At 39.2% G+C, this 18287-nt stretch overlaps 1 long non-coding RNA gene across 1 annotated transcript; it reads left to right on the top strand.

Annotated features, from left to right (window-relative positions):
- Window positions 1-543: 543 nt before the first annotated feature.
- LOC147821175 (uncharacterized) lies at window positions 544-5701 on the top strand. Its single transcript, XR_015447467.1, has 4 exons — window positions 544-830; window positions 963-2066; window positions 2990-3073; window positions 4341-5701. It is a non-coding gene; the product is annotated as an uncharacterized LOC147821175 (long non-coding RNA).
- The last annotated feature ends 12586 nt before the right edge of the window (window positions 5702-18287 follow it).

Below are 18287 nucleotides of genomic sequence, written 5' to 3'. Positions count from 1 at the left end.
CTCTGGAATCCAGCAATCCAATTTTTTCAATACCCCCCCCCCCACAATCCGTAGTAAAGTTTGCAAGTCATGACCTCAAAAAATAAATATAAACAGATAAAAGTGAACAGTTGGGGCTGGGGATTTAGCTCAGTGGTTCCACCACCTGCCTCACAAGCGAAAGGTTGTGAGTTCGATCCCCGGTACTAAAAACAAAACAAAACAAAAAGTGAACAGTTGTCTAAAAGCTCTGTAATTGTGGCCCTCAAAAATACTAGGTACAAACTACCTGAAAAGAACAGAAATGATTAAACTATCAACATCAAAAATTTTAAATTGGGCTGGGGATTTAGTTCAGTGGTTCTGCTGCCTGCCTTGAAAACACAAGAACCTGAGTTCAATGCCCAGTACCAAAAAAAAAAAAAAAAAAGGAAAAAAACCCCCCAAAACAAAAATTTTAAATTATACCTAGATTTTTTAAATTTGTGGAGTAAGAAAGAAAACAAATGGATATTAACAGTTTTTTTTTTTTTTGGTACCGGGTGAAAGACCCTAGTTAACAAGACAGACTCCATATTGCTGCTTGACCCACCTGCCTGCCCTTTAGATGAACTCAGAAGGAGGAAGCTTAGAATCCTCCTCCCCTTAGAGTCTCTTAGAAACAACAGTTAATCAACTATTGTTTCTCAGATGTTCTAATCGCAGGACGTTCTGCTTCTGTACCTGTTGCTTGCTTTACTAGTTCTATCCCATAGTGGGGCCTAGAAACTGTTGGGCTCAAAGGTGTATAAAACATGTTTGTCAACTCCCAGTCGAGGCTCGAGTCCGATGCTCGGCTCGGATCTCAGCCGGTAACGAACTCCTGTGTGGATTTAATATCGGTCTCTGGTTGGTTGTCTCTCACGGGGTACAACATTCTTGGAGGCCCCAGTGAGATAGCCAGCTGCTCTGGAACTTATCTTGGAGCCTTTGTTTCTTTTTAGGAGAGACCAGGATTGGACATCAGCGGTGTTTGGCCCCTCTGAACACCGGTCTGCGGAAGGAGAGGCCACCCTGACGTTATTCCAGGGCTAGGCTACCCTGACGGTATTCTGGGGCTCCAGGTAGGTCAGTCCCAGTTGGGCCCTATCGTCGATCAACCGACCCACAGGAGTTTATCCGGGAAGCCTCTAGAGGTAAGAATCGAATGATTCTTAGTGCACTGTGGGTAGGTAGGAGGAAGCTGGACGCAGCACAGGTTCCCCTATCTAGAGTCTCTTCATGATGCCAAGCAGGCTCAACTGGGTTGGAGTCCTCGGAAGAGTGACTCCCTGGGTGGGGTCTGAATCCATTCGGCCCCAGAGGTTTATGTGGCCAAAGTCTGTTTTTGTCTGTTTATTGTTGTCTGTCTGCTTGCTTTGTGTGCCTTTTGCATTTTCACAGGCTGAAATTATGGGTTCCTCACAGTCCACAGCAGGAACTCCACTTGATTGTGTTTTGAATAACTTCAAAAAATTTATTCCACAGACAGAGAAGATAAATATGGCATGAAATTTTCCAAAGGCAAATTGCGAACTCTGTGTCAATCAGAATGGCCAAGTTTCGGAGTCAGTTGGCCCCTGGTGGGAATTTATTCTATGCACATTGCTCGCAAGGTTTGAAATGTGGTCATGGGAGTCGGGGCCCCACAGGTCCCGATCGACCTTTGGCACTCGATCAGGACAGGACTATGGTCCATCAGCCCCGTCTTCCTCCTCCCTTTTTCCTTTAAAACAGACAGAGCCCGGGGGAGGATTGATTTATGTCCCTTTTACAACTAGTGATCTTTACAATTGGAAACATCAAAATACCCTCTTCTCTGAAAAACCTCAGGCATTAATCTCTTCTTGAGTCTGTTTTTCATACCCATCAGCCAACCTGGGATGATTGCCAGCAGCTTTTACAGATCCTGTTCATCACTGAGGAGCGGGACCGTATTTATCAACAGGCAGTCAAAGAGGCCCTGGGGCCAAACCCCGGCATCACTCCTGGAACTTTGGGGCATTCGGCCAAGGCTGAAGCAGTAGTTCCATCACAACACCCCAACTGGGACCCCAATGATGATGACGGTAAGAGGAGGCTGGGGACCTACCGCCAGCACTTATTAGGGGACTCCGGGCAGCAGCCAGAAAGCCCACTAATTTGAATAAGGTAATTGAGGTTTGCCAGGGAAAAACGGAGTCTCTGGCTGCATTTTTGGAGAGACTCTTGGAAGCCTATAGAGTTTTTCACTCCTTTTGACCCAGAGGCTCCTGAAAATGCAGCAGCTTTAAATCTGGCCTTTGTTTCCCAGTCAGCCCCAGACATTAGAAAAAAAATTACAGAAATTGGAGAGATTTGAGGGAAATAATAGGACTGAACTCCTGAGCATAGCCCAGAAAGTTTATGGTAACCATGATGCCCCCTGAGGAAGTCCTAGCCAAGAAACTGGGGAAAGTCACTATTGCTACACTCTAGGCATGAGAGATGGTTCCTCTGGACAGAAAAAGAGAAAGCTGCCTTTTTGGCTTTAAAGAAAGCCTTAGTGTCAGCACCAGCCCTAGCCCTACCTGATGTCACCAAGCCCTTTCGGTTGTCTGTGGCTGAATGAGGGGGCATAGCCAAAGGAGTGCTGGCTTAGGCATTAGGGCCTTGGAAGAGACCTGTGGCCTACTGTCTAAAAGACTTGATCCTGTGGCAAGTGGCTGACCTACCTGTCTGAGGGCAGTTGCAGCCACCGCCCTCCTGGTCAAGGAGGCAGATAAGCTCAGCCTGGGATGGAACCTGGTCATCACCACACCCCATTCGGTGGAAACATTGCTGAGAGGAGCCCCAGAACGATGGCTCTCCAAAGCCTGCCTGACTCAGTACCAGGCCCTGTTGCTGGATGCTCCATGCATCAAATTTGCCCGAGAAACAACCCTCAATCCGGCCACTTTACTCCCGGACTCCAACTCATACGCATGCCCTTCCATGACTGTCTGGACACTCTGACAACTTCCACCACCAACAGCCCAGATCTGACTGATGCTGCCCTGCAAAGCCCAGATGAGACCTTCTTCACTGATGAAAACAGCTTCATGGAAGACTGAGTCAGGTATGCGGGGGTGGCCGTAGTCAGTCCAGAAAAACAGGTACACTGGACACAGGCATTAAGCCAAAAGACTTCAACGCAGAGGGCTGAACTAATAGCCTTAACTCAAGCCCTGTTAGGTCAAGACAAGGCTATAAACATCTACACTGACAGTCGGTATGCATTCGCCACTGCCCATGTGCATGGCGACATCTACAGAGAGAGAGGGCTATTGACATCAGAAGGGAAAACTATATAAAAAATTTTGGCCTTATTGGAGGGAATTTGGAAACCCAGGGCATTGGCCATTATTCATTACAAAAGCCACCAAAAAAAGAGACAGCTTTGAAGCCTGTGGTAAGCGAGAGGCTGATGATGCAGCCCAAAGGGTGGCCTAAGAACCAGTGGGGCCAATAGACATTCTGCCTGTCCAGCCCTTTTGGCTACCTTCCAGAAAAGCCCACATATACCCTGGAAGAGAAAGAGGAAAATCAAAAGTGAGGGGGTACAAAATTGGACTCAGGCTGATGGAAAGAGACAAAGAAATGAATTTGTCTCCCCCAAGCCCTGGGGTGACAACTTGTTCATCAGTTACATCACTTAACTCACCTGGGAAAATCAAAGTTAAAAAGACTAATGAACTCTAAGTTTTCAATCCCAGGACTGACCTCTATGGTCTAGGACATCAGTTCCAGGTGTCAGGTGTGTGCACAGGTAAACTCCAAGATGAGACCAAGGAGTGAAGATAATTGACAACAGGGAAGAGAGCCAGGGAAACATTGGGAACTTGATTTCACTGAAATAAAATCCAACACTAGGTTCAAATATTTACTGGTATTGGTTGACACCTACTCAGATTGGGTAGAAGCTTTCCCCACTCCTGGAAAATCAGCCAACATAGTAATTAAGGTTTTGCTCCAGGAGATAGTTCCCCGATTTGACATCCCTCATTACCTGGGGCCGGACAATGGGCCTGCCTTCATGGCACAGATATCCAAATTGTTGACAAGGGCACTACATATTGATTGGAAGTTACACTGTCCCTATTGCCCACAAAGTTCAGGGCAAGTGGAAAGGATGGATAGGACCCTGAAAAAAAACCCTGAATAAATATGTTCTAGAAACTGGTGGTAGGTGGCCCAATCTGCTTCCTCTAGCCTTGTTAAGAGTTAGGTGTACCCCATATGTGATGTTTACCCCTTTTAAAATCCTGTACGGGAGGCCACTCCCACTCCCCCCTAAGTTAAACCTTGCACAGATAACAGAGAGTTCTTGTGTCTCTTTACTTCAGTCTCTTCAAGCCTTACAGATTCTTCAGAGTGAGATCCAGGCTACAATACAACAGGCTCGAGAAAAACCCTTTGCGATGTTCCAGCCCCACAGTTTCAAGCCAGGAGACCTGGTCCTGGTATGCTTGGTTTGCTTGCACTGAGGACTTGACTAAATACATTCCCAAATAAGTCTTGGCTACCTAATCTGCCACTTTATTTTGTGTCACCTTGTATGTTGTTCCACAAGTCTTGTATTATAATGGAAAAGGGGGCCATGAACATTTGGGATTAACCACTGAACACTATAGGAATAAATGGGCTGCCCTCACTTTAGTGCCCATTCTGGTGGGATTAGGAATAGCCGGGTCAGTGGCTATTGGAACTTCCTCCCTGATCCTTCAGGACACAAATTTTAAAGCCCTAAGCCACCAAGTAGCCAGAGATTTGGGTCACCTGAAAGACTCAATCTCCAGATTAAAAAACCAGGTTGATTCCCTAGCTGACATGGTCCTGCAAAATCAAAGGAGACTTGACCTCCTGTTCATAAAACAAGGAGGGTTATATGTAGCCCTAAAAAAAAAACCCCCAAACCCCTGTTGCTTCTATGCTAATCAGTCTGGTGTCATTAGAGATACCTTAGCTATGGTCAGGGAAAATTTAAAGACTAAATGTGCTCAACAAAAGGATCAAAGTTGGTTTCAAAATCTATTTGACTGGTTCCCCTGGTTAACTACCCTACTTTCTGCTGTAGCAGGCCCCTTAGTTATCTTACTTCTGTTTTTGCTCGTGGGACCTTACATTATAACTGCTCTGACCAAATATGTTAGACAGAGGGTTGATACAGTTAAACTGATGGTGTTGAGACAAAATTATGAGATTTTAAAAGATGTTTAAAAAAAATTCAAAGAGTAAATACAGGAATCAAAGATTTGATTAAGTTACAAGAACCAGTGGGGAATGAAAGACCCTAGTTAACAAGACAGACTCCATATTGCTGCTTGACCCACCTGCCTGCCCTTTAGATGAACTCAGAAGGAGGAAGCTTAGAAACCTCCCCCCCGTAGAGAGTCTCTTAGAAACAACAGTTCATCAACTATTGTTTCTCAAATGTTCTAACCGCAGGACGTTCCGCTTCTGTACCTTTTGCTTGCTTTACTAGTTCTATCCCATAGTGGGGCCTAGAAACTGTTGGGCTCAAAGGTGTATAAAACATGTTTGTCTCCCCCAAGTTGGGGCTCGAGTCCAATGATTGGCTTGGGTCCCGGCAAGTAATAAACTCCTGTGTGGATTTAATATCGGTCTCTGGTTGGTTCTCTCTCACTGGGTACAACACCGGGGATCGAACTGCGTAGCAGGCAGTAAAACCACTGAGCTAAATCTCCAGCCAACAGTTTTACTAAGATTGGGATGTCACTAACACAAGACTTTAGATTGTGGGCTCAGAACAACTGCTCCTTTAGAAGACTCAGCCTTTGTCCTGCTACCATCTGTTCTCTAAGAAAACATATCAAGGCAAAAAGTATTAAGGAAGGCAAAGATAATTGGTGATTAAAAAGTACATGTATAATAGTATAATAGTACATGTATAATAGCAGTATGAAGTGATAAAAACCTAAGATCCATAATGATATCTTCTGTCAGTCTTTAAACAAAAACATTGCATAATAGTTCTGTATAATGTTGGCTCTGGTGATTTACATATTTATAGATCACACATATGAGTATCTTACTTATAATTCTCTAATTTTCTCCTGTAAAACAAAGAAAGCTTGTTAATATACACTGGATACTATCCTAGAAAACTAAGCAAGCTTGTGCTAGGAAAATTGACTTTCCACATGCTGAAAATTGAACCTAGACCAATGTCTCTCACCATGCACTAAGCACAAATCAAGACGGATCAAGATCTAAGGGTAAAAACAGAAACACTTAATCTGCTGGAAGATAGAATAGGTAAAACTCTAGAAAACATAAGTTTAGGCAAAGACTTTATGAACAAAACCTCAACTGTACAGGAAATATTACAAAGAATCAACAACTGGGATCACATCAAATTAAATAGCTTCTCTCTAGCAAAATAAATCACCAACAGAGTGAAGAGATATCCCACAGAATGGTAAAAAATATTTACAAGCTACTGCCCAAAAGACTACAATCTAAAATATAGAAAGAACTAAAATCAAAATTAAAACCCCAAATTTAAAGACTCAAGCCAAAATGGGCATTCTGAAATGAATAGACATTTCTTAGATGAAGAAGTACAAACAGCAAATAAATACATGAAAAATCCTCAGCATCACTGGTTATTCCAGAAATGCAAATTTAAACAACACTGAGCTTCCATCTCACTATTTTTTTATTTTTTATTTTTTTGGTACCAGGGATCAAACTTGGGACCTTGCACTTGTGAGGCAGGTGTCAGAACCACTGAGCTAAATACCCAGCCCCCCATCTCACTATTATTAAGAAATCAACCAATAACAAATGCTGGCAAGTCTGTGGGGAGAGAGGAATCCTTCTCCATTGTTGGTGGGAATGTAAACTGGTACAGCCACTAAGGAGATTCTTCAAAACACTAGAACTAGAGGTTTCATCTGACCCAGCTCTTCTCTTTCTAGGTATCTTCCTGAAAGAGTTAAAAGCATCACACCACAGTGACATATGCATATTCATGTTTTTTATTTTTAAGCAAAACCTTTATTGGCACATTTTATATATATATATATATATATATATATATATATATATATATATAAATGATAACATTCATTGTAGGGAATTTGTACCTGTACATGATATATCTTGCTTCTTTTTTTCCCATTCCCCCCTCCATTCAACCCCTCTTCTCTCCCTTATTTACAAAAGGGTTACTTCCATTTGTCATTCTATTCTCTTTTTTTCTTGTCTCTGCTTTCCCCCACCCCTCTCCCTTGTTCCCTTCTCATTTGAACATTTCCTTCCCATTTCTCAATATCTAGTATACATTTTGGTCCACATTTCCACTTTCAGTTTCTCACACTGGAAAAGCAATGTGTTATTTAAACATGTGTGTCCAATTTATTGCACTTAAGAATATGGTCTCAAGCTACATCCATTTAGCTAGAAATGTCTCAACCTTATCCTTCTTTATGGCAGAGTACTACTCCACAGTGTTAAAAAAAACCCCGTATCTTCTTTATTTGTTGGTGATTGGCATTTGGGCTGTTTCCAAGATTTAGCTATTACAAACTGCATCACTATAACAGGTGTGCATGTATCACTGTAGTATGATGCTTTTAATTTTTTGGGAAAATATTAAGAAGGAGAATACCTGAGTCAAATGGAACCTCTAGTCCTAGTTTTTTGAGGAATCTCCACACTAATTTCCACAGTGGTTGCACCTGTCTACACTCTGAACAAGAGCAGAGAAAGATTCCTTTTTCTCCACAGCCCCACCAGCTTTTTCACTAGTTGATTTCTTGATAATAGCCATTCCTTCTGGAGTGAGATGGAATCTCAGTATTGTTTCATTTGCATCTCTTAAATGACCAGTGATGTTGAACATTTTTTCATATATTTATTTGCCATTACTACTTCTTTATCTGAGAAGTGTCTATTTATATCAGATGCCCATTTTTGGACTGGATCTTTAAATTGGGGGGGGGTCTGATTTTTTTGAGTTTTTTTTTATATATTCTAGATATAGTCCTTTTTCTGAGGAATGGCTGGCAAAATTTTTTCCTACACTGTGAGTTGTCTCTTCACTCTACTGGTGGTTTCTTTTGCTGTGCAAAAGCTTTTTAATAAGATGAGATCCCAGCTGTTGATTCTTTGTGATATTTCTCATGCAATTGGGATTCTTTTCATAAAGACTTTGCCTACACCAATGTCTTCAAGAGTTCTATCTATTCTATCTTACAACAAATTTAGTGTTTCTGTCTTAATATTTAGATCTTTGAACCATTTTGATATGAATTTAGTGTATGGTGAAAGATACGTTTTAATCTTTGGTATGTGGAAATTCAGTTTTCCTCATAACATTTATTTAAGAGGCTCTTTCTTCCAGTGAAGGTGCTTGGCTCCTTTGTCAAAGATAAGGTACCTGAATATGTTTGGAGTTGTTTCTGTAACTTCTAATTTGTTCAATTGATCCTCAGTCTGGTTTTTTTGGCAGTACCATGCTGTTTTTATTACAGAGTACTGTAGTTTTTAATGTATATGTCTTTAACTTCCTTTGCTAGGTTGATTCCTATGTATTTCTTTTTTTGGATGCTATTGTGAAAGGCAGGGTTTCTCTATTGTGAAAAGTGTGGTTTGTCATTTGTGTACAGGAAGGCTACTGATTTTTGAGTGATGACTTTGTATCCGGCTATTGGACTGAATTTGATTATTATATCTAGAAGTCTTTTTGTGGAGGTTTTGGGTCTTCTTTGTAGAGTATCATATCATCCAAAAAAATTATCACTTAACTTCTTCCTTTCCTATTCTGATTCCTTTTACTTCTTTCTCTTATTTAATTGCTCTGGCTAATGTTTCTAGATGTATATTGAATAAGAGTGGTGACAGTCAGCATCCTGCTCTTGTTCCTGATTTTAGAGTGAAAGCTTTCAGTTTTTGGACATTTATTATGATGCTGGTAGTTGGTTTGTCGTAGATAGCCTTAATGTCCTTCAGAACATTGTCATGGGAGTATCTTATTTCTCCATCAATTTTGAAAGGTACTTTTGCAGGGTACATCAATCTGGGTTGGAGGTCATTTTCTTTTGTGGTTTGAAATACTTCACTCCTAGGTTTCCTTGACTTGAGGCTTTGTGTTAAGAAGTCTTGTGTGATTCTGATGGTCTTTCCTTTATAGATGATTTGTTTCTTTTCTTTAACTGCTTTTAATATTCTGTTCCTGTGTTGAATTTCTGGAGTCTTGACTATTATGTGTCTTGGTGTAGACTTTTTTTGATCATGGCTAATTGGAATTCTGTATGCTTCATTTATCTGTATGTCAAATTCTCTTTTGTGTCTTGGGAAATTTTCTGCCATTACTTCTGTGAACAAGTTTTTTATGTCACTTGCACTAGCTCCTGATTTTTCATTGGCTCCAATCAATCCTATGTTTTTCTTCGTTGCATCACATAGAAGCTGTTGGATTAATTTTTTGTGGTCCCTTGCTATTTTTAAGAAATCTTTCTTAGAAAGGAGCCCTTTTCCATTGTTGGTGGGAGTGCAGACTGGTGCAACCACTGTGGAAATCAGTATGGACATACCTCAAAGAACTAGGGGTAGAGGTCCCATTTGACCTAGCTATTCCCCTGCTGGGGATCTTCCCCAAAGAATAAAAAGAATCATACCACAGCAATATATGTGCACCCATGTTTATAGCAACACAGTTTGTAATAACTAAAACTTGGAAACAGCCCAAGTGCCCATCAACTGGAAACTGGATAAAGAAGATGTTTTATAAAATGGAGTACTACTCAGCCATAAATAATGAGAAACTAGAGACATTTATAGCTAAATGGATGCATATTGAGGCCATCCTCTTAAGTGAAATAAATAGGACACACATGTGTAAATACTGAACAGTTTCTCTAGTGTGAGAAACTGAAAGTTTAAATAAGGATTAAAATGATTAAAATGAATAATTGATAATTTGAAATAGGAAAAGGTCCAAAGGTGTACTGGTGGTGGGAAGGAAAGGGGAAAGAGGAGAAGGGAAAGGAAAAATTATGAGAAAAGAAGAAAAGGGCCGAGGATTTAGCTCAGTGGTTCCACTGCCTGTCTCACAAGTGCAAGGTCCGGAGTTTGATCCCCAGTACCAAAAAAAAAAAAAAAAAAAAAGAACTATTTTGGGCTGGGGATTTGAGGTCTCAAGTTTGATCCCCAGTAACAACAACAACAAAAAGGTAATGAAATCTATGTAAATAGGGAAGGGTGGAGGGGGTGAAGGGCGCACAGGTAATGGGGAAAAAAATAAGAACTAAGATACATCATGTACAGGTACAAGCACCCAATACTAAATGTAAATGTATTGTACACCTAAAATGTACCAATAAAAGAATTTTTTAAAAAAAGAAATATTTCTTTTCATGATTACTGACCTCAATCCTGTCTTCTATATCTGATATTCTGTCCTCACATTGACTTATTTTGATGTGTATACTTTCAATGGAATTTTTATTCTCTTGGGTATCTGTTTGAATCTGTTTCATGAATTCTATGTTTTTCCTATGTTGGAGATTCATGGTCTCCATCATTTTCCTAAGCTCCTCTTTTTTAAAAAAAATCTGTATCCACTCTAGAGTCACTAATCATGTCTTTCATTATGGTCACCATTTCTGTATTAGTCTGAGAAACTATTTCTGCTTTGATTTTTTTCTAGAGCCTAATTCATCTACTTTATTACTTCTTCTGTTACCACTTCAGAGAGTCCAAGTGGGTGGGTTTCAAATTGTTCCACTTCATTGCCTCCTGGGTTTGCCTTAGGTAACCTGGTTGTTTGGGGTTTTATCTTGCTTAAGTGTCTTCTCATTTTTTAAGTTTAATTCCTGGGTTGATGCTTTTAAATTGTGTATGACAAGTAGCTTTATTACTAGTATTTAGAACCCTTAGGATATGGCCACCTCTTAGGGATGTTTTCTAGGTGTTGCTAGCCTTTGTATTTTTCAGTCTCTTGCAAGATCCTGCCTCTTCAATTTATTGGGGATGAGAAGTTGCTCCCTATTTGGCCTAGGCCCTGGTTCTTTGGCACTGGCCTATAGTATTATTTATGACCCTTAGGCAATCTCAGTCTTGGCATACCAGGAAGAAAAACTGATTAGAACAATTATGTCACCTTGGCTAAAGTAGTATAATCAGCAATCACAGTAGCATCAAATACATCCTAGAAAATGACAAACTGTGATAACTATTGATTTGCCACCTTTAACCATATGAACTAAATTTATGGTTATATAAGAAAATCTAAAATGAATCAGAAAATTTTATACAGTAAATATGCCCTTGATATGGTGATTTTACCCTCAGGATTACAAAATTTAAAAGGGGTTGGGGGAAAAGTAGAGAAATAGAAGAAGAGGAAGAGATTAGAAGCAAGGCTGGAGAACAAAGGAAGATTATGCAAACCTTGGGGAACTGGTGAAGGAGACAGGAGGAAAAGAGAAAAGGAAGAAATAAAAACAGGAACAAAAGAGAACAACAACAAAAAACTAGAAAGAATGTTTGCACATATAAAAACAAGAACTATCAAGAATTAACAAAACAAGGGCCAGGGATTTAGCTCAGTGGTTCTGCCACCTGCCTCCCAAGTGCAAGGACCCGAGTTCCATCCCTGGTACCAAAAAAGAATTAACAAAACAAAACAAAAAGTAGAAAAGAAAAAACAGAAAAATATCTACTTGAAGGCATGTCTCTGCTGTTGCTGATAGACAAGGTGGGCACACAGAGCCCAGATCCATGTTGATTAATCCCAACAAGCCAGTTGTAGATTTATGGTGGTATAGTGCTTAATCCTAGAAAGTCTGCACCTTTAGTTCTGAAGGTTGTGTTTCTGGCTATGAGGCTGGAACCTGATTTTTTCAGCCTGCAACACTCCTGCTGGCTTGAAATCGGCTCCCTACTGGCTTGAACTTGGCTTCTTGACCTCCTGGTGACTTGAAATGTTTCACCTCACTCTGATGGAGCCAGCCTGCAGCTTCTCTGTGTTCTGAGCTGAGGTGGCCCCTGCCCAAAATTGTTACTGACTAACTGTCCTCTCCTAGGGGACTTCTGAACCCAAATAACTCACCAGCCACTGCAGTCCACTGTGTCCATTGCTCTTCTCCACTGGTGTATTTCTCCATGGAGGCTTCTCTGGTCACCAATAGTCACAGTGTGTCTGGAGGTTTGAGCCACCCTTCCCACGCAGTGAGTCAGGGCTCAGGGAGAAATCACCACTGGGCACCTCCTTCTTCTTTGTTTAAGTCTCTCTCCTCACTCTCCCCATGGGCTTCAATCTTCACTTCAGATCCTTGCTGGGTCCCAGGGACCCACTTCCCTCCTTCTTCTCTTCCTCATGTTGCTGGATTCCAGTCACATACCCATGTTTATAGAAGCACAATTTATAATAGCTAAATCTTGGTAACAGCACATGTGCCCATCACAAGATGAATGGATAAAGAAAATGTTACATTTATATATAATGGAGTACTACTTTACCATAAAGAAAGATAAACTTGAATCATTGGTAGGAATATGGATGCATTTTGAGATCAAATTCTTAGGTGAAATAAATTTGACACACAATTTTAAATATCACATTGTTTCCCTCATGTGAGAAATTCAAAGGGTAAATAAGGAGCATAATGGAGGATAGATATTGGGAAGTAGGAAGAACTTTTTCAAATGGGAAGGGGAATAAGGGAGGGGTGATGGAGAAGGGAAGGAAGGGAAAAGGAAATAAGAGAATGGAAGAAAAAAGTGGAAACAAAGCTAGTGTCAAAGAAGAAGGGTTGAAGGGAGAGTAATTGGATGGGGAAAAAAGAATTTAGATATATTATGTACAGGTACAAATTTCCTATGATGAATGTGATCAGTATGTATAACAAATATGTACTAATAAAAAATAAAGTTAAAAAAATTTAAAACCCATAACACAAAGATTTCACACCAAGGCAGGACAATCAAATCCATGTTAAAACACACAGGAACACACAGGATGGAGAAATAGCCTGATAATATGTCATGAAGTTTAGCATAAAATTACCATATGACCCAGCAATTTCACTCCTAGGTATTGATTGAATTGAAAAGAATTCAAACAAATCTTTGTATCTAATGTTCATAGCAGCACTATTTACAGTAGCCAAAAGGTAGAAGGAACCCAAACATTTATTAACAGATTAAGGAACAAAATGTGTTAGATGTGTACAATAGGTATTTTACAACCATAGAAAGGAATGAAACAGACACGTGTTACACCATGTAAGAACTTTGGAAACATTGTGCTAAATGGAAGAAACTGAGCACAGAGGGCCAAATCTTGTTTAATTCCAAATGTACAAAATGGGCAAATTGGTGATTTCAGAGGCTGAGAAGAGAGAGAAAAGTGCTCATGGGCATGAGGTTTCCTTTTATGTTGATGAATATGTTTCGGAACGAGATAGGGGTTTCATAACACTGTGAATGTATTAAATCCAACTGAATTGTAAACTTTAAAGTGATTACTTATTTTATATGAATTTCACCTCAAAAATAAAACTATAATGCACCACAGAAATCTCATTTTAGTTTGCATCTGTTCACATGCCACATGCCTAGGAAGGTCTGAAAGGATATCCATGCAATTCTTCATCACGATTGCATGGTTGGCTATTGTACTGTGCTTAGTCTTGTTTGTAGCATTTTAGTTAGTTAACAGGAAATAAATACATGTGTGTTCTTTGATTTTATTTCTTTATTTTTTTCCATTAAGTTTATTGGTACATTTTAGGTATAAAATACAGTTACATTCATCATTGGGATCTTGTACCTTTACATGAGTATCTTGGTTCTTATTTTTTCCCCTTCCCCTGCCCTCCCTTCACCCCCTCCACCCTTCCCTATTTGCAAAGACTTTGTTTCCATTTTTTTCCTTTTCTCATATTTTTTCTTTTCCCTTCTTTCCTTTCCCCTACCTCTCCCACTTCCCCTACTCCTTTAGACCTTTTCTTCCTATTATGCAATATCAATTATACATTGTTTTAATTACAATATCAAAATTTAGAGGACATTACCACAGATTTTACAGAATTTAAAAGGATATAGAAAGGATATTACAAAAATCTTTTTTGAAATAAATTTGACAACTTCTAAGAAGTACCTTGGAAGACAAATTAATGAAACTGACTCTGGAGGAAATATATTTGAATAGCACCTATTAAACAAAGAATATTCCTAGCTTGAAAACCTACCTATGTGACAACAACAGGCTCATATACATTTTAACTGATGAATTATATCAAACATTTAAAGCAGAAAAAAGAAGTAATTCTTCTCCCCTCATTTTAGGAAATCAACATTGCCAATACTAAAACTGGAAAAAGACAATAGAAGAAAAAAGTATGAACATAGATAAAAATTTGTTTAACAAAAAAAACTATTAGAAGTCAGATCTGACAGTATGTAGAAAGTGGTTTTATTATAGGGATGGCAGTGTTGGTTCAGCATTTTAACAGAGGAAAATAAAAAGCCATATGATCCTGTCATTAGTTGGAGAAAAAGTATTGGACTAAATTCTACAGCTGTTCTTGCTAAAAGCTATCAGGAGACTAGACTAGAAGTAGAACAGAACCCTCTCAATATTTAAGACATGTACTCCATACTTCCAGCAAAAACACCTTATATGAATGGAAAAGACACAATGCTTTCTCCCCAAGGTGGGGAACAAGGGCAGATATGTCTACTCTTCATCTGTCCATTAAACTTTGAAACATAGGCCCAAACAAAAATAGTCTGGCAATAAAAAGAAATAATTAGCATAGGATTAGCAAGGTAGAAGTAAAATCTTTATATGTAGATGAAATGATCATCTACAGAGAAAATTCTAATAAATCTCTAGGAACCCCTAGAACTTGTATCTGAATTTAGCAGGTTTAGAAAACCAAGGTATATATAAAAATTCAAGTCTATATATACTTGCTATAAATGAAGAATTGGATATTGAAATTTAAAAGTTATGTAGGAGTACAAAGGACCTAGAAAAGTAAAAAGAAAAAAAAAACAGTGTTGGAAGACGTTTATTACCTAATGTTAAGACTTCCTCTAAAGCTACAGTAATCAAGGCAGTGTTGGTGTAAGGAAAGACATATAGATCATTGGAATAAAACAGAGAATCTAGAAATAGAACCACACATATATGGTCCACTCAGTTTTGAAAGATTGTTTAACATTATCATTTTATAAAATATAAACTCAATTCAAGAGCTGAGGAAAAGATAGTGTTTTCAGCAAATAGCACTAGAACACATGGTATCCATATATAAAAAATTAACCTCAATCCTTTATTTCCATACATAAAAATAATTTGAAAGGATCTGTGAACCTAAATATGAAAGACTAGAACTATAAAACTTTAAGAAGAAATTATAAGAGAAAATGTTTATGAATTTAGGGTAAGCAAGAACTTCCTAGGATACAAAAAACATGATGCATAAAAAGAAAAAAATTGATAAATGAGATTCCATCAAAATTTAGAACTATAAATGACATCGTTAAAATGAAAAGTAGTCCTTAAACTGATCATATTTACAATGCATATAACCTATGACCAGAATATATAAAGAACTCTCAGAGCTCATTAGTAGACAACTGAATTAAAAAGTAGACACAAGAAGATGATAAACAGCCAGTGCAGCACAAGGAAAGGTGTGCAACACTAGAATCAGAAAAATACTAATCAGCACAATAACAAGACTGAATTATACACTCATTAGGGAGATGAAGTTAAAAGTTTTAAAAGCCTTGTCATGACTTTTTCTTTTTGTTGGAATCTCCCCCTGTGCATTTAATTTGTCACACCTAATGGATTCATTCTGCTGGGTTTCCTAGGGTTGTGATCCTCATTGTCTTTTCCTAGGATATTGTCTAAAATTTTTTGGAGTGCTGGTTTGGTATTCATGAAATTCCTAAGGTTTTCTTTATCATGAAAGCATCTTATTTCTCCATCAATTTTGAAAGATAGTTTTGCAGGTTACATCAATCTGGGTTGGAGGCTGTTTTCCTTTAGGGCTAGAAATACTTCACTCCAAGCTCTTCTTGCCTTGAGGGTTTGCATTGAGAAGTCTTCTGTGATTCTGATGGGCTTTCCTTTGTTTTTGGTACCGGGGATTGAACTTGGGACCTTGCGCTTGAAAGGCAGGAGCTGGAACCACTGAGCTAAACCCCCGGCCCCTCTGATGGGCTTTCCTTTGTATGTGACTTGTTTCTTTTCTCTCACTGCTTGTAGAATTTTGTTCTTCTGTTGGGTTTCTGTAATCCTAACAATTAAATGTATATGTGTAGATTTTTTTTGATCGAGGCTAGTTGGAGTCCCATATGCCTCACTTATATATATGTCAAGTTCTTTTCCCCTGCTTAGGAAGTTTTCTGCCATCACTTCTGTGAACAGTTTTTTTTTATGTCATCTGCACTCTCTCCTGTTTCTTCATTGACTCCAATCAGTCTTATGTTATTCTTCTTTACATCCTCTAGCAGCTGGTGGATTGCTTTCTCATGGTCCCTTAAAATTTTAAAGCAATTTTTCTTTTCCTGGTCACTAATTGCAATCTTATCTTCTATATCTGAACTTCTGTCCTCACATGTGCTCATTCTGCTGTGTAGACTTGCAATGGAGTTTTTAATCTCCTGGAAATCTGTTTGCATCTGTTTTATGGATTCCATTTGTGTCCTATGTTGGGATTCCATTATGTTCCTCAGATCCTCTTTTTTAAAATCTGTGACCTCTCTAGATTTATTAATCATGACTTGCACTATGGGCACAATCTTTGCTGTTATCTGAGAAATTATTTCTGATTTCATTTTTTCCAGATCCTCTTTTGTTGCCAGTTCAGGGAGTCCAGTGGTTGAGTATCAGATTGTTCCCTCTCATTTCCTTTTAGGGTTGCTGTAGGTGATCTGGAAGTGTCTGTTTTTGAGGCTTGTTTATGTGTCTTCTCATATCAACGGGGGGAGGGGTACTGCTGGCACCCATGCGGCTCACCTTCTCTGCCCTAGAAGCAGTGGGGAATGGCAGCGTGATTGTCCTCCTGGGCACTGGGGTTGGCTCACCTCCTCTGCTCTAGGAGTAAGTGATGGAATGGCTGTGCGAAGCCTCCTCCTGGGAGCTGAGATTGGCTCACCTGCTCTGCCCTAGAAGCAGTGGAATGGCAATGGCGAACCTCCTTCTGGGTGCTGGGGTTGGCTCACCTCTTCTGCCCTAGGAGCAGTGGAATGGTGGCAGGGAGCCTCCTCCTGTGTGCTGGGGTTGGCTCACCTCCTCTGCCCTAGGAGCAAGCAGTGGAATCCAGTCTATTTCTTTTGATTGGTGAATTGAGACCATTAACATTGGTGGTTATAAGTGATATGTATTGACTTATCCTTTCTTGAGTTTTTCTTCTTGTTGGATTCTCCCCCTTTGCATTTAATTTCTTGTTACACCCAATGGATTAATTTTGCTGTGGTTCCTAGGGTTGTGATCCTCATTGTCTCTTCCTAGAATATTGTCTAAAATTTTTTGGAGTGCTGGTTTGGTATTCATGAAGTTCCTAAGGTGCTCTTTTTGTCATGAAAGTATCTTATTTCTCCATCAATTCTGAAAGATAGTTTTGCAGGGTACATCAATCTGGGTTGGAGGCTGTTTTCTTTTAGGGCTTGAAATATGTCACTCCAAGCTCTTCTTGCCTTGAGGGTTTGCATTGAGAAGTCTGTTGTGATTCTGATGGGCTTTCCTTTGTATGTGATTTGTTTCTTTTCTCTAAATGCTTGTAGAATTTTGTTCTTCCATTGGATTTCTGAAATCTCAACAAGTATATGCCTATGTGTAGATTGTTTTTTGATCAAGGCTAGTTGGAGTCCTCTATTATCTGTATGTCAAGTTCTTTTCCCCTGCTTGGGAAGTTTTCTGCCATCACTTCTGTGAATAGTTTTTTTATGTCGTCTGCACTGTCTCCTGTTTCTTCATTGATTCTGATCAGTCTTATGTTATTCTTCTTTGCATCATCTAGCAGCTGCTGGATTGATTTCTCATGGTCCCTTATAATTTTAAAGCAATTTTTCTTTTCCTGGTCACTAATTGCAATCCTATTTTCTATATCTGAAATTCTGTCCTCACATTGGCTCATTCTGCTGCATAAGCTTTCAATGGAGTTTTTAATTTCCTGGAAATCTGTTTGAATCTGTTTTATGGATTCCATTTGTTTCCTGTGTTGGGATTCCATCATGTTCCTCAGTTCCTCTATTTTTTATCTATGTCTTCTCTATATTTATTGATCATGTCTTGCACT

Source organism: Heterocephalus glaber, unplaced genomic scaffold (genome assembly GCF_053883595.1).
Source record: "Heterocephalus glaber isolate CG9 unplaced genomic scaffold, H.glaber_assembly_v1.0 deba00001760, whole genome shotgun sequence".
NCBI lineage: Eukaryota > Metazoa > Chordata > Mammalia > Rodentia > Bathyergidae > Heterocephalus > Heterocephalus glaber.
This window is presented reverse-complemented; position numbering and strand designations above follow the sequence as displayed.